At 36.1% G+C, this 17,776-nt stretch overlaps 1 protein-coding gene across 7 annotated transcripts in view; it reads right to left on the bottom strand.

Annotated features, from left to right (window-relative positions):
- Positions 1 to 17,776, bottom strand: part of XRCC4 (X-ray repair cross complementing 4) — a 297,500-nt gene that overhangs the window by 78,999 nt on the left and 200,725 nt on the right. The gene's annotated exons all lie outside the window — the stretch shown is intronic.

Here is a 17,776-nt window from a genome sequence, read left to right as displayed (position 1 = left end):
CTCAAGCCATTTCTTCAGTAATCCCATCACAATTTACAATTCCTTAGACTCCTTTAAAATCTACCTATTAACATGCATTTTAATCTCTTAACATCAGAAGGTTCTGCTTACATGAATTTCTTTTAGTGGTCTTTTGACTGTTAGTGTGTCTATAATAGTGACTTCACATTTTAGCAGTGCTGAAATGCTGTTGGTCCACACTCATTTACTGAATCTATATATCTTTATTTAGTAACTAGATTTTATTCAGTGTCAGTACTGGAGTTACCACATCAATGGAATGACCTCTGTATTTATGTAAATATTCTCTCTGAGACCTAGGATAAAAAGAATGATGATCACTGACTGTTAAACAGATTTATAAAAAGGTAAGCTGGTAGGTAACAGAGCTCAATCAGAAGGGCCCCTGTATAAATGGTGTCAGTGGTTCTTTATGAACCTAAATAAATTATGATATTGAAAAATTAACATTGACAATCAGAGTGGCTTCTGGGGCAGTAATGACTAAGATGAGTCAACACAGTAAAACTCAGTAATGCCACCACATTTCCAACCTCGAAGGCAGAGGAGGAGTCATAGCAGATGGGTATAGATGAAAGAGAATGGGACTTGAGGTCAGAAACAGATTTGGATCTAGGAGCATTTCTTATTAGCGATATGACTTCAGACAAGTCATTTAACCTAACTGGATTCTGTTTTCTCACCTGTAAATATGAGGTGACATCTGCCTCGGAGGTGGTCTGAAAATGAAATGAAGTGTTGTATATGAAAATGCTTTTAAATTTCCACAAAAAATTTGGAAACTATTATTATTAGCTGCTAATGCTGCATGAACAAAAAGCTCCTGCTAATCACGTCTTTAATTTAAAAGAATAACCACTGAAAAATCCCCAAACATTGAGTATGTTTAGATAACGAGTATTTCAGAAATCCAGCACCCACTGTTTTTTGTCTTCGTTTTTTTTGTGTGTGTTTTTGTTTTTTCTTGCACAGAGAACTAAAAATTAATCTGCCACAGGGTCCTCTTTTGCCTCCTGACTGCATACAATCAACCGTGGTTGGCTGCCACTAAACCTGGGATGTGTTCTGTCTTATCCTGAGCAAGCCAAGTTCAGACAACATTATGCTCACAGGAATGCCAAGGTGCTAGGCATGGATGCATTATGAAGATGACAAGACCTCCCTCTGGGAACTTTAATGTTAAAATTAACAGTAAATATGGACACAATTATTGTGACATAAAATTAAATAACTAAAAATATACTCTATAGAAGGAGAAACTGTTACAGTACAGAACAAAAGGATAATTATTACTGGCCCTAAATGTCTTAGAGTTGCTTTTTCTCCTCCTGGCAAGATAGAAAACTGAATTTTTTTCAACTTAAATTTTTTCAGACTTTGAAAAGTCTCTAATTTTGTTTGTAGTTTACAACCAGAACACAAAGATCAATCAATTCAGCTTTTAAAAACTGTCATAATACAAAAGGACCACTGTGAAGTGACAAATCTGAAGGAAATAGATTCCTAGTGGTCCATTTATGATTTCCATCTCCTTCTAAAGTCACGAGAAGCTAACAAATTATATTTTGACTCTTTTGGCCTTAGTGTCCAGGGCATAACACATGTTCAATACAAGTTGTTGAATGAATTGAAATCATTGTTCTATAGCTTTCATATCTGTCGTAAGTCAACAGGGTAAATTTAGAATTCTTCCCATAGCCAAAAGAAAAGTTTGATCATTTTTATAAGTAATAAATGTTTATTGTACGACTTGTGAATTAAAGAAGAATGGCTAATGATAATAAGAAACCACCTTTGTAGATTTCGGTGCTGAAGAAGAGGACTTTTTCAAATAAAGGGAGTAAGTGAAACTAGATGATGACAGCTTTACTAAAAGATGAGTTATGTTCTCAGTAATGTAATTGCAGAAAGTTCTGTTTTATTAGTTTGATTCCACACTATATTACAGCACACACATGCACATAACACACACAGGAACTACAACCCAAATCAGAACTGCACTACCACCATCTAATTAACAGCGAATAATGTAGATCAAAAGTTAGAATTGTCAAAAGATGTATCTCATCCTGGGAAAGTTTCTCTAAAATTTTAGAAGGAAGATTGGCTTCTCTTTTAACTTTCTGGGAGTTGAATGACCAACATCTTTTAAAATGTTATTCCAGCTACTGGCTCCTTTTGTAAGGACATTTTCTCAGCCGAGTTTCATATTGGTATTACCTTGGATGGAGTATCAACCGTTTCTTATTCAAATGAGAAACATTAGTATTGCTTGGAGTGAATTATGTGCATTTTGTAGCATATTCTGAGAATAGTATTTCTGAAACATGTCAAGGTGCCAATCTGAGCAAAGTTAGAGATCCAGGAAAATGTGCAATGATTGATGGCACTTTGACACTTGAAAAATCATGCTTATTTGACCATGACACAAACAATGGTTCTGACATCAAAAATCAAAAGTCAGTTTTTATGTAGTTTAACTGTATCTCTATCCACACAATACACATAAAATTTAGGACAATGTCTTTAGGATCTTAGGATAGAGATATTTATTTTTGGTTTTGGTTTTTTTTTAAAGCAGAAAATGAAACCATAAAGACTGATAAGTTCAATTACATTGGAAGCATTAGAAGTAAGTACTGGTAGGGGTGCCTGGTGGCTCAGTCGGATAAGCGTGTGACTTCAGCTCAGGTCGTGATCTTGTGGTTTGTGAGTCTGAGCCCTACATCAGGCTCTGGGATGACAGCTCAGAGCCTGGAGCCTGCTATGGATTCTGTGTTTCCTTCTGTCTCTACCCCTCCCCCACTCACACTCTGTCTCTCTCTGTCTCTGTTTCTCTCTCTCTCTCTCTCAAAAATAAATAAAACATCTAACAAAATGTGGGAAAAAAAGAAGTACTTCTATTCACACTTAGAGAAAATGAAAAGATAAGTTACAAACTGAAACGAGATATTGCAACATATGCTACTAATAGAGGATTACTATCTAGAACTCCTATAAACATTTAAAAAATCCAACATAATTTAAAAATGTATGCCAAAGACCAGAGGAACTTCCAAAAGGAGGGAACAGTGGGGTCAAAAAGCATACGATAATAATAAGTTCAACTTGAAGGAAATGAAAACTAGCATGAAATATTTTACAAATGCAAAAATGAAAATGTCTAACAGCAAAGATCATGAAGGACACGGAATATAACAAGATAAATTACTATTGGCTAGAGTATAAACACCAAAGCCATTCTGCACAACAATTTGGAAACAACTGCCCAGGTATATGGAGGTGTATATATCTATACCCAGGAATTCTACTCCCATGCTACACACTCTAGAGAAACACTTGCATATTTATGTCAGAAGATACGTGCACAGATGTCCACCAGTGCATTGTTTGTATGCACTATGTTTGTTATAGTGAAAAACTGAAAACTACCCAAATGTCTTTCCACGTGAAAATGGGCAAATAAGTCCTAGAATTTTCACATGATGGACTACAATACAGCTATACACATGCATGAATCTCAGTGTTGAACAAAAGAGCATGGCACAAAAGAATACACATTATATGATTCTAATATTTAAAATTCAAAACTATGTAAAATTATGCAATAATCCTCTGTGAATACCAGTGTGTGTGTGTGTGTGTGTGTGTGTGTGTGTGTGCGCGCGCGCGCGCACGCGTGCGGTGTCAGTGCATTTGTGTAAGTACATAATAGTTCTGGATCTTATTTGGTCTTCCATGACAATGCTCTCAGATTTCTAGGTTTTGTAAGTTTGGCTTCCATGAAGATGGTGATACAGAGGAGGGCAAGTTTAGTATGGGCGTAAGGGTTTGGTTTTAAACTTAAATAGGTGAGTCTTAAGTGCCTGCAAGATATATGAATGGGGATAGATAGTAAACAGGTAAACCATTACATAGATGGAGAGCTCAGGGGAGAATACTGGACTATGTGTAGAAAGACAGCACTCATGCTGTATTCCTGGCGCTAAAGGCAAATGAGCTGAAGAGATCACCCAGAAGGAGTCTCCCAGAGAAAACAGTTTAGTATAGAAACCCAGAGAATATTAAAATTACAGGGGCAGACAGAAATGATTAAAAGAGATTCAAAGGAATGATGTGAAAGATATGGGGAGAATCAGGGAGAAGTGCTACACAATGAGGGCCAAGTTTATTTTGTGAGCCCACAGCTTATGGTATTTCCACATGCTACCCAAAAGCTGGCTTTCTGTACAACTTTGCTGAATCTATAAACTCACATTTTCACCCACTACCAATTATCTGGAATTGAGAAAAATAGCTTGGAACGATGCCACTATGCTTGAGATTTATTACAGAAAAGAACAGACAATGTTTTCTTTTGGAAAGAAGGAAGTCTTAAACTCTTGGACCGTAGCAGTCACAGCAAAAATCTAGCAAAATGGTCAGTTCCTGCCTGGCCACCAAAGCAGGTCATTCTAAAGTAGCTGTTTCTCTCACATTGTGTGTGTGTGTGTGTGTGTGTGTGTGTGTGTGTTTGTGTATACTAACAACTTCCCTGGCATCCACCCACCACATGTCTGACTTCCTCTGGGATTGGGGTGAAAGTCAGATGTGGGACAAGGGTGAAGAGGAGAGCTGAGGTGGGGGCAATGTATTGGGAGAGAATCAGACCTGAGCACTGGCAATGAGATATATGATTTGCTAATAATAGAAACCACATATCAAATGATTTGTCTTTTAAGATGTGACAAATCAAACTTTCATTAAAATGACCACAAAAAAACCCCCACTAAATCAAAGTATTAGGCATTTGATACTATTAAATTACTAGGCAGCTATCATACTGACCTTAACAGAGTTCCCGTTATGAAATAAACTCAATTACAGAGACATTTTTTAAATGGACAAGTTTTAGATGTATGCTTAAAGAGTCAACACCACCAAAGTTACCATAGTGGTTTTCAAATTAAATTTCAGTATTAAAAAAATATTTAATGTTAAAATAAGTGGGAAAAGTAGCTTCAAATTTCTAGTTGACCTTATAAAAACCAAAAGCATATCCTAAATAAATTAACAGACTGAAGTCATCAGGATTCAGTATAACAAGTGTTGAATGCTGTCTGGAATTCAGTAGGCCTAGACAACATTTTATTGGCCGGAGAAAATGAAAGAAGAGAAGAAATGAAGAAGAGAAACTTTCTGGCAATCAAAATGGCAATTAAAGAAACTGTGTTAGTTATTTCCACTTAAAATTCTAAAGTTATCTTTTTCTAAAGAATATGAATTTCCTGTTCAAAGTTATTAAGACCAAGAAGAAATTAGAAATAGGCTTTTGAAATAAGTAATTGTGATTTAAACAAAGAAAGGAGAATTATGAAGAGTGATGACCCTTAATGCTAAAATGACCACCAGGGGTGCCTGGGTGGCTCAGCTGGTTAAACACCAGTCTCTTGATATCTTGGTTTCAGCTAAGGTCATGATCTCACAGTTCGTGAGACTGAGACCCCTGTCAGGCTCTGCATTGACAGTGGGGAGACCGCTTGGGATTTGCTCTCTCCCTCTCTTTCTGCCCCTCCCCTGCTCACAGGCAAGCGTGAGTGCACACGCTCTATCTCAAAATAAACAAACATTTTAAAAAATGCACTTATGTGCTTTATACAATGGAAAAAAATGTTAATTCTAAAATTTCCCTGTAAAACATATACATTATGGATTTGAAAAAAAAGATTCTGTGGTTGTATATAATTCAATGTTTACAGTGATAAACATTAAAACATATATGTCCATAATCCACAAGGATGCCAAAATTTATGCAGGAATTTCATAATCAATTAGAAGATTTTGTTACTCTTATTGTACTTTATTCAGATAAATAATGTTACCCTGGTAACTCATCAGGTGATTAATATCAGAGTCAATACATGCTTTAAAAAATCAATACCTGAAGACACTATATAAACCTCATTTCTTCCTGCATTCTTTGCAAGTTTTGAAATGGTGTAAGTGACATTTGTTACTGTTGATCTAGGCCTATGAAAGTAGAAAACCAGAAAGCAGAAATCTTGGCAGAAAATGATTCTCCACAACCTTAATTTTAAGACAGGCCACTGCTTACTGCTGATTTGTGTGCTACAAATGAAACCTCTCTCATTAGACTAGAAAGCTTCTCAGGTGGAGAGACTGCTTTATTTTACCCAGCTCATGAATGTTCTAATAATTGCATGTATTAACTAATGAACGAGTGACTGAATAAATGAGGTAGACCACATTAACAAGAAAGTCTCAATAAAGTTTAACAACCTGCCCAAAGCCACACAGCCAGTTAGCATGAAAGGGAGCAAGCAGGAAAGTCAACCACAGAGCCAGGACAGTAGCCTGTCACTCTAAACCCAAAATCCCTCCCAAATCCATACCTGTCATGCTACACTGGTGTATGGGGGTCACTAATTCTTACTTACTAATTCTTACTAGTCCAGAGGAAGGCAGCTTGGTGTTAAGCAGTGTGTCTCAAAAAGTAGTTCTATCAGACACTCTTAAAGAGTGACATTTGTGGTCCAAAATATTTGGAAAATATGTTATTTTTCCTCCATGAAGAGCTCTGAGTGTTGTATGTGCACATTATACATTAAAAACTATGGAAATTCTTCCATAAATAAATGTGTTAATTAATTCATCAAGGAAAACAAAAACAAAGGTACAGAAGAGTATGTGTAGATAATTAGTGTATGTGAGTTTATATGTATACAGGAGAGTTCTGGAAGAATTCACAGGAAACTAGTAATGGCTGAAAGGAACTTGGGCTGAAGGACAGGCATACTTTTTGCTGGATACTCTCTTAAACAGTTAAGATTTTTTACAACCTTATACATAGAACATATCCTTATAAAGTGCTTAAAGAAAAAAGAAGCTTGCTTAACCTGGGTTTTAGAAGTGAATTTGGAAGTGGAAGCTTTTTTTTTTTTTTTTTTTTTTACTGTCTCTCAACTATTAACATCCCAAGAAAGCAGTGCACTCTGGAACTGGTGGCATTTCTTGCTTCCCTGAGAATACAACTACTAGCACGAACGCCAAAACTTAGTGGTCTAATGAAGGCAAATAAAAATACACAAAGAAAGAGAGCTCTACTTTTGGTTACCAAGAGAAATGTAAAAAACCTGGGCAGACAATAATACCCAGCCATGGAAGTTAGTGATTTCTAATGAACCAGGAACCAGGACTGATAGTTTCACCGTAGTGCGGAACCAGCTGTTTGAGTTTCCTGCTGCTGCTGTAACAAATTACCATAACGTAATGGCTTAAAACAACACAAATTCATTCTTTTACAGTTCTGGAGATCTGCTGTCTGACCCAGATTTCACTGGACTAAAATCATGGTGTTGGCAGAGCTGTGTTCTTCTCTGGAGGCCCTAGCAGATAATTTATTTCCTTACCTTTTCCAGGTTCCAGAGCTACCCCCTTCCTCCATCTTTAAACCCAGCAAGGACAGAAGGACCCCATTTCACAGCACATCACTCTGACCTTGCTTCCTTCATCACATTTCTTTCTCTGCCTCTCTTCTCTGTCACTCCCATTTAAGAGTCTGGTGATGCACTGGGCCTGCCCGGATAACCCAGGATATTTAGCTACTTTAAAGGTCAGCTGATTAGCAACTTTAATTCATCTGCATCCCCTTTGCCATGTGATCTAACATAGGCTCAGGTTCCAGGAATTAAGACATAGACATCTTTGAAAGGGGGTGGCCATTCTTCTGCCTACTCCAGCCTTAACTTGGTTAGGGCTCAAGTGTTATTGTAATCTGTTAGCTTAACTATGTTTCAGAATAACTGAATAGACAAACACGTTTTGTAAGCAGACATGCAAGGCCCAGAGCTAAAGGAAACCCTCAACCCGGCTGGAGGAGGCATCTGCAAGGTGTGAGTAATGTGAACTAAAACTCCAAACAACCCACATTGGGTCCTCTTATCCAGAGATAAACGGAACCAGATTCCCTGAGAAGGGCTGGCAACTACTATTATCCATTACCTACCCATCCACTATTTATTGAGTGCTTACCATGGGTCAGAAACTCATGAGACTGTGCTACATGCTTAGGATACAAAGGTGAGCATACAAACAATCTAAGGCAGAAGCAGCACTGAGCTGCTAAGCGCCCCTGAAATTATACTTACAGTAGCCTTTGTCTGGGCTGTGTTTAGAGACTTGTCTACAGTACTGTGTTTTATTATGACAGTTCTAAAGAGGAAGGCTGTAAAAGAACCACAGAAATGCCACCCTCATGGGAATGTGACATGTGCTGTCAGTCACACAAGGCCACTGGTATAGATGGTCTTCATCCCTGACTTAATGTCCTGCTATTACTATCTTGAAATTGTTAAATTTTGAACAAAGGGGCTCTGCATTTTTATTTGCACTGAGCCTGCAAATTACTGTAGTTTGTCCTGACCACGAATTTTGAGTGACCTCAGCACACCAGTCCCAAAATGAACCTAACCAATTGCTCAAACATCTGGACCAATAAACAATGGGACTTTTTTTTTTTTTTAACCAATTATGTACTGATGTATGGACTCATTCTGTCCTAACCATAATCTAGTTTTGATCCTTAATTAGCATAACCGCCAGTAAACCCCATTTCTAACATTTATAACACACTTTTTCTCTCCTGGGAAATGCTTGATTTCTTTTTTTTTTTTTTTTTGCCTGCAAAAAAATAAGAATGTATTTTCCTGATAAATAAATGCTCTGCTTCATTAGGCTTTTCCTTCTCCTGCCTTTCTCTACCTTTTTTCTGTTGAAAGCTCCACTGTCCTTTGTTTTATAGTAAGAGAGCTCAATTTCTATTTTAATTAACAGATTTCCCCATTATATTAATCCTTGCTAGTGGGCTTCATTCTTAGTGTTCTTAAAATTATCCGGTATAATTAATTCCTTTACTCACAAAGCAGCAAACATCATCAGTGCCATCCTATGCTATGGCTTACCTATCTCCTTCCCTTTGGATTTAATGATTATCAGTGTGCTCCAAATTCTTCCTGAATGTTTTCTAGGCTTTTCATGGAATAAGTGACTAAGGATGATTATGCAGTCAGACTTTTTAAAAAAGTCAGACTCTTTTTGTAACATCACTAACATCATAACAACTTTTATACAAAATGAGTAGAGTACCATAATAACTGATGAGTGATATAAACAACCAAAAAACCACTTCTTCACCAAGTATATTAATTCAACTTGGTACTATGGGTGAAATGTAGAGAGTCAGTGATCAAAATCTGGGAGATGTCTGTTTACAGAAACATGTCAGAAAGGAATCAGAGCACTGGAAGAAGGCAGATGCAAAAAATCTACAAAATTATGTGGATTTTGATTTTGAATTAAAAAGATTAAACTTTTCAGATGTTTAAAAAAATAACCAAATTGCATAGTAAAACCAAGTTGTATAGGGAGGCAGGGTGTTTTAAAGACAACTGTCTCCCACAATTGGTAGCAATTCCCGGTGTAGATAAGGCAGTACAAAGCATGTAGGATGCAGTCTACAGACTCAGAGTGACCGAAGAAAGACCTATCTGCCCTTTGACCCTAGAAAAATTTATTACATGAATGGTGTTATGATTCCAGCAAAAGTTCAAATGTCACTAAACTTTTATTTATCACATTAAAAATACATGGAATAAATGCAAATGTTATTTAAAAGTCAATCAAATCCACACACAAAGCTGTTGACTACAGTTGTGTTTTACGTTTACATAATTATATTTACTAAATGAATCATATACATTTTCTCATTTTAGCATCTTTATGACTACATAAATTACCATTTTTTTTCAAGATTTCTGTTCATAATGTTTATTTCAGGGAAGCAGAGTAAGTATGACAAATGGGCCTATTAATGCATTAAATGATGCAATTCGGTCTCATTTGTTTTGAATGTCCCAGTGTAATCGATGCCTTAAGAAAAATATAAAAATAGCATTATTTAATAATAATTCTCCAAAACGCATAGTGGAGGAAGTTTTCACAAAGCGCTCAGAAATATCACTAACACATTTAATTCAGTCAAATGTTTTGTAAAGGCATTGGTCGGATTTGCCAAAAAGCAGGACTGGCTGTAGCATTTAATTAAGCCTTGAACAGAAAAATTTCGTAAATAATCTATTCACAATTCAAACATCCGCTATCACCTAACTGATCTTATTCAGCTATTATAAGAAAGCTATCTATCTCAGCCTTGATTGTGTGCCATCTGAACTATGTATTTTTCCTCTTTGCCTTTTCATTTTTCTCCTTCAGCCCACCTTCCAACTGTTGCTAATTAGTTATCTATGACACAAGTCTGATTATTATCTTCCACGCTTACAATGCTGTAGCTGAAACTCCCTTGGCATAGCAAAAAGAAAAACAAAAAAGCACCAAAGAAGGAAATGTCTGCATAAGTTCTAGATGCCTGGCTTCTTTTCCAGCTCTAACTCTCTGATGCTCTTCTACACTAAACTTCTTTTCATCCACCAAACACACCATTCTTTCGCCACCATACTTTTCCACATATTTCCCTCAGTTTGAGGTCCCTTTCTCCTACCTTCTTTACTTAGCAGTCTCCTACTCATCATTAAAGGCCAAATTCAGATGTCACTGCTCCTGGGAAGCCTTGTATATTTTCCTAGGTAGAGAAACTAATTATCTCCTATTCTCACATAGTGTATCCTAAATCAAGTCAGTTATCGCTCTGTAACAAACCACCCTACACTTAGCAACCCCAAACAATAACCACTGTATTCTGCTCATACCTTCTATAAATCAGGAATCTGGACAGGGCACAGTGCAGGATGGCTTGTTTTTGTGCCACAGCATCAGGGCATTAGCCAGAACTACTGGAGAACTGGGCTGACCTATTGACCGGGAACTAGAATCCTCTGAAAGCTCAGTTAGTCATATCTGGTGTTTGGACTAGGAGTCTCAAAGATTAGCACTGGCTACTGGAGAGTCTTCAGTGTCTTGGCTTCCTCACTCTTGCCTTCCAGAATGGCAGCCTGGAGTACTCAGCCTTCATTTAAAAATGTTTAGGGGGCCCAAGGCGGCTAAGTGCCTGACTCTTGGTTTCTGCTCAGGTGGTGATCTCACAGTTTCATGAGTTCAAGACTCGCACCAGCTCCACATTGACTGTGTGGAGCCTGTTTAGGATGCTCTCTTCTTGCTCTCTGCCTCTCCCCTACTCGTGCTGTCTTCCCTCTCTCAAAATAAATAAACAAACCCTAAAGAACAAAAAAAAAAGGGGGGGGGCACAAGGTTGCCTTTTCTGACCTAGTCTCTGGAAATTACCTAACATCACTTTTCCTGCATTTTGCTGTTACAAATGAGTTAAAAGCCCACCCAGATTGAAGGGGAGGAGCCATAGAAACTACCTCTCAATGGAAGAAGTATCAACCACAGACTTTAATTCTATACATCTTTGTCACTTACATTGTAACCAACTGAAGAACAGGAACTATGATTTAGAATAAGTGTTTCATTCAGAATTTGGCGCAGTTCCTAGAATAAAGAACTATGTGTGCTGAAACTGACTAAAAATGTCTTTTTGAGTACATCTGCCTTTTTTCTCTTTGAGTTGAGTATGAAAAAAGCTATAGCTACATTCATATATAATTTACAGAGAATAAAAACCATTCCAGAGGAGAATGGTACTGATACTGACGTTTTAGAAATCCCGCCACATAAAATCACTTCAAACCTCATTTACAGGTTCAACAAGGAAATTTTAATTCCTGACAACTACTGCTGGCTAGTAGCTAGCTTATTTTCCATTATGAAGTAACTTAAATTATTTATTTTTTCCAAGTAGTTTTGGCTGTTTATAAATCTAACTGCTTACACGTTCATAATGCCACTAGTGTAGTTCTATTCCACTTTACTGGAATGTTTGGGAAGAGAAAGTTGTGGTTAAATTAATGATGTTTCAATCTTCATGGCTAAAAGCCTCCCTAGCAAATGCTGGGCAACTTCTAAGTAAACACATACTCAGAACTATATAACAACTACTGGAAGACACTATAGTTTCTTGAATTTTCTGTTAACTTTCATTAAGTTGTCGTTGTTGTTGCTGTTACTATTATTATTACTTAAGCTTTAGGAATTTAAGACAATCTAAACCTTTTCTATCTGGCTATTGAGAAATAAGCAATCATAGTTTCCTTTAAAAATGTAAGTAAAATTCAAAGATAAAATAAAATCTTCAGTCCTATACATCCTTTATTCTGAGAAGAAATGTGACCCCTGTTAGCAATAGGGAGTTATCACCATCAATCTCACCACAGATAAGCAATGAAGAAGGAGAATCAGATTTCATATACCAGAAACCATAAACAGAATTTTAAATGTTGAACCAAGAAATTCTAACACTTGTTTGGAATTAGGAAAGCTGTCATCCATAAATTCACATGCAGCCCCAAAATATAAGCATGAAAATTGAACAGGCTACAAACATGCATGGAAAACATTCAGCTAGATTCTACAGTCTGATCATGATTTCCCTTAAAATATATATAACCCCCCAATTCTCCTCAAAATGTTATTGGGCTTCTGTGGTTTGGTAAACAGAAAATTTTAAATTAATTCATTTAAAATGCTGTCTACAATGCATTCTTTTATCGTTGCTGTAAAAATAGGCTATTTGTCATACTGTAAAAGAAAAAAAGATGTTTGATACTTCCTATTTTATCACTGGACAGTTTTCTGTAACTAAGAAATTTGGAAGTGACTAGAAAGAGCAATTAAAAACCCTATTTGTAAGATTACAAGTTTCTGGAAGGCACGAACTACAGTTATCTATGTATGGTTTAACCACATACAGGACATTTGCAACTAAGAGTTGTTTTTTTTTTTTTTTAAGTTTGTTTTTAAACTTAAACTCAGGACACAATTTTTAGAAATGTTACAAATAACAGATTTTCCACTAAGACCACTTAGCCTATTATATAAACAAACTATTAGAAAGGATTAATCATGAGAACAGTCAACACAATTATAAAAATCCATTTTTTATACATTTCTTACTTCAATCAGTATTTTCTCAATGTAAGGCATTGTGCTAGTCTCTGATATGAATAAGTAAAACATAACTCCAAACTCTGAAAATGTCTAGTGAGCAAAAAAGTTTAAAGAATTATATTTAATATACTGTGATGAAATACATAAAAGTATTGATTTGTAAGATTAAAAAATATTTTAAGTTTCAGGGGCGCCTGGGTGGCTCAGTCGGTTAAGCGTCCGACGTCGGCTCAGGTCATGATTTCAGTTTGTGAGTTCAAGCCCCGCATCGGGCTCTGTGCTGACAGCTCAGAGCCTGGAGCCTGCTTCACATTCTGTGTCTCCCTCTCTCTCTGCCCCCTCTGTGCTCATGCTCTGTCTCTCTCTGTCTCAAAAATAAATAAACATTAAAAAAAATATTTTAAGTTTCAAATCTGGATTTCAGGAAAACATCTCCTTACAGAAGGCTTATCTGTATTTGCAGTTATATGTAAACATGTTACACAAAAAATGCGATTTGATTACTACATGGTAATTTCCCATAACTCTTGAAGAGATACTTGGCTGTTAATGATTAAACGCAATTCTTATTCCTAGTAGCCATAACTGTTTTCTTTCCTTAAGCGACTTTTCTCATAAAGAAATGGAATTGAATGCTGTATCAGAAGACTGAATACTTAAGGAAAACATTTAAATTCACGGGAATTTCATTAAAACAACAATAATTGCTATTAGACACCTAGACAAACCCAATCCGAATATCCAACAGTTAGGTGGGGTGGGGTTAAAAAAGGCAACTCTATGTCTGAATGTCTGAAGGTCCAAAATATCAGTATTGTATTTTTAGGATAGAAGACTTTTAGGTTTCATCCAAAGTTATGAACCTAAATTTTCTGTATTACCTCCTCTCCTTATTTTGGGTGTTGAATCTTCATCAAATAAATATTCCTTATAGTGAAATAGTTATTACTTAAAATAAACATTTGGTAAGAAGAAATTATGAATTTCCCAAATGAGTTTTTAAGATGACTTGGGTTTCAAATTCAGAAATTCTAATTCCTATAATTAATATAGTGGATGCAAGCAGCAACAAAAAATATTTATTTTTTTGGTATATAAAGTAGTATATGCACATTATAAACACTTCAAAAACTTCAGAAAAATATAATAAAAATAAAAATTATCCTGTCCCTTCACCTGTTGATATTTTAGTGTATATACTTTAATTTATATATATATATATACACACACACAATATATACACATATACAGTCTTCTAAAAATAATTATACTATAAAAATATTTTATATCATATTTCTCTTAATAATTTTTGGGGTATTACTTTTCTGTGTCAATAATTATCGCTCCATGGGGCACCTGGGTGGCTCAGCAGGTTAACGATCTGACTCTTGATTTTGGCTCAGGTCATGATCTCAGGGCTCACTGACAGGGCAGAGCCTGTTTAGGATTCTCTTTCTCCCTCTCTCTCTGCCCCCCCCCCCCAATTTGCACTTGTGCTCTCTGTCTCTCTCTCAAACCAAAGAAATAAACTTAAAAAATAATTATGACTCTCCATACTCATTATTTAATGGCCTCATTGTCTATTCCATTACACTGAGGTATCTTAAAAATACAACTGGCTCTCCGTTCATAGTCCAAAATTATAAACAATTTAAACACCTATTGTAAATCACATTTCAATGAACATCTTGAATATATTCCTTCTAGGTAATGTTCTTAAGGTAACAGTTCTATTTAATTCTAATTGAAAATGGTTTGCTATATAACACTATAGTTCCTGACAGTTACTACTCTTAGGAATGCTAAAGGGAGAAGTACAGCTTAAGTCCAAGAGAGTAGCTAGCATGTATGTTTTTTAACTACCTGAAAATTAAATCAGTTTTTTAATGAAAATTCTATTTTGAAATTATGTGGATTTTGCCATAGAAAAAGTACTACATTAAAGTAGTACATTAAAGTACTATATAGAGATAAAAGAATTAATGGGAGCAACAACCAAAGTAACTACCCATATAAACCAGGGAAATAAAGTGATTAAAACCTTTGGAAGTGAAGAGAGTACTCATTAAAATATTTGTGTATTACCAAACACAAAAAAGATCAGACGTTCTTTAGGTTCCTCTCTGAAGACTACCCCACCCCTTGCTTTCCAGTAATAAAAAGTTTTGATATTATACATCAGAGGTGGGCCTCATACACATTATACACTACGATTTTTGTCCACTTTTCTTGGGGACATTACGTTAGGTCAGTGACCCATTACAGGAGTGTCTTGTGTCTGTTTGTCAAGGTGTGGGCCAAACTCTCTCCTATACATTAAATGGTTATTACTAACTTGGAAATAAGGCAAAGAGGGGTGCTTCACAGGATTCGGGAAGAGTCAGAGCTGACAATGATTCTGAACTTAGTGTGCAGATAAGTAAAAGGATTCAAAGATAAAGATAACACATTCATTGAAAAGTACCTTATTCACTGTGATGTTGATATTTTAATCCAGGTATAAATGACTATACTCTGATGTCACTTTGCCACACATACAATTGAAGAGAATAATTTAAAATGGATACAGATGCCTTTTTAAAAGGAGGATCCTGAACTTTCTTGATGCAAATAAGAATTCTAACTGGAAGTTTTAGATCTTCACACATAGCGTGGAGCTGTCCTCCATAGTTTCTCGTGTGTGTGTGTGTGTGTGTGTGTGTGTTTTAATTCAATATTCAAAATTCTGTTTAAACTCTATTCAGGTTGTGCATCTGTCACCGAGACTAACAGCTAACATTTATTAAATATTCTCCTTACACCAGGTACTATGTTAACTCCTTATTCGTGTAATTGTCACAATAACCCTATGTCTGGTTATGGTCTCTATTTTCCAAATGAGAAACCAAAACCTTAGATATATGACCCACTCAACCAAGTTCTCACAATTTATAAGTGGCTAAGGAAGGACTTAAACTCAGTTCTGCTGGCCTCCATGCTCTGAACCAATGCCTCTTTCCCTTTTTCCTTTTGCCTGAAGTATCTCTTCCATCATTATTATATGTGCAAATTCTATCTACCCTAAAAGGCTCAGCTAAAATGCTACATCCTTCATGAAACCTGCCTTGAATTCAGCCTCTTTAAAATCTCTTATCACACATCACTAGAGAATTATTCTAACACAAAATAAATGAATTCTGTTCAAAACAACGTAGCTTTATGTGTTACCTGCCTAATTATAATGTGTGAAATTAAAAGTAGGGTCATTTCCAGCAAATATTTCCTGAAGTACAAAAGGTGTTTATAGGCAGATTAGAAGTTCTATTTTTCCTTAAAGTCATTAATGTCACCTTCTTGACTGACAAATACTTAGCAAGCATTTGCAAGTGACTTATGCTTACTGGACATTGTCTGCATAACAATAAATTGTCATGATCACTGCCCTCTTTGAGCTTACAATCTAAAACAGATGTCATGTTGTAAACAAACATAAAAAAAGATAAAGGTGTTTACATACAACTGTTTCAACAATTGAGATATACTACATGCATGAAATGTTTATATTATATGCCAGTCACAGTGCAGCATTGTGTGTGTGTGTGTGTGTGTGTGTGTGTGCGCGTGCGCGCACGTGCACATGCAGAAGACTGAAATGTCATATACAGGGTCAAGATAAGGATTTTTCAAATTCAGGTTTTGTCTATGTAAAAAAGGGGGCAGCAGCTTACATCTGTGCAACTAGGACTTTATTAGGAGAATACAGATGTCAATCACCACAGACTAACCACTGTACACATGTGAACCAGATGCTTCCATGTAAAATAACCCAGGGTGTTTCACAGATGAATCACTGAAAACGTAATTACATATCAGTCCTAGTTTATTAGTAACAGGTCCACTTATGTGGAAGCCATATGGTACTATCCATCCTGAAGTAGTGGAAAATACAAAAATGCGTACTTTGAGATCTTCAAATATAAACTCTTCTTTTGTTGGTTTGCTATATTACTCTTGCGGCAAGGTAAGTGGTGACTGTATGTTTTCAGTCAAATGCCTTTGGGACAGAGGTCCGTTGCTGCCTCTTACTACTGAAGACTGGGTCAATAAAGTTTATATTCTATCCTTTCCCCTTCAAAGGATTTTACTTCAACAAAAAATAAAATGTTTTAGGGACCATACAACTTTTATATATCTAATTAATGACTGTCAGGGTAAATACAACACCTAGAATGTATGCTGAGCACTAAAGTATTACCAATGTTTTCTCTTGCATACAATTTAATGTTGATTCGATATATATGGATTCACTGCAGATAAACAAAGCCCATATAAAAGTTGTCAGAAAGCATCTAAGTTTTACAACATCGATTCTCTGAGCTCCAAGGGTCACTAGTCTGTGTTTCATAAAGCTGTCAACCTATTTACATAATCAATTTGCTTGTTTTCCTCACGTGTCGGACAAATAGCAATGAAACTCTTCAGTGAAGAGCAAAGCCCTTTAAGAGGAGATTAAATTTTTGCTTCAAAGAGACTCTTTAAAACAAAAAAAATAAGCACACCAAAGACAACTTCTCTGAAGCACTTTGGTTACGAAACTATACCAGGAGGGCACACAGCATCAATGGTGTCTAGATTACCCTGAGAAAACCTCAAGGTTTTCTTTTGTTTACTCTTTGACCACAGGGGCAAAAATGTCCTGGCAGGTTGATTTGCTGTCTTCCCCTTTCTCTCCAGTCTTAAAGTGTTTTTTTTTCAA

Source organism: Acinonyx jubatus, chromosome A1 (genome assembly GCF_027475565.1).
Source record: "Acinonyx jubatus isolate Ajub_Pintada_27869175 chromosome A1, VMU_Ajub_asm_v1.0, whole genome shotgun sequence".
Taxonomy (NCBI): Eukaryota; Metazoa; Chordata; class Mammalia; order Carnivora; family Felidae; genus Acinonyx; species Acinonyx jubatus.
This window is presented reverse-complemented; position numbering and strand designations above follow the sequence as displayed.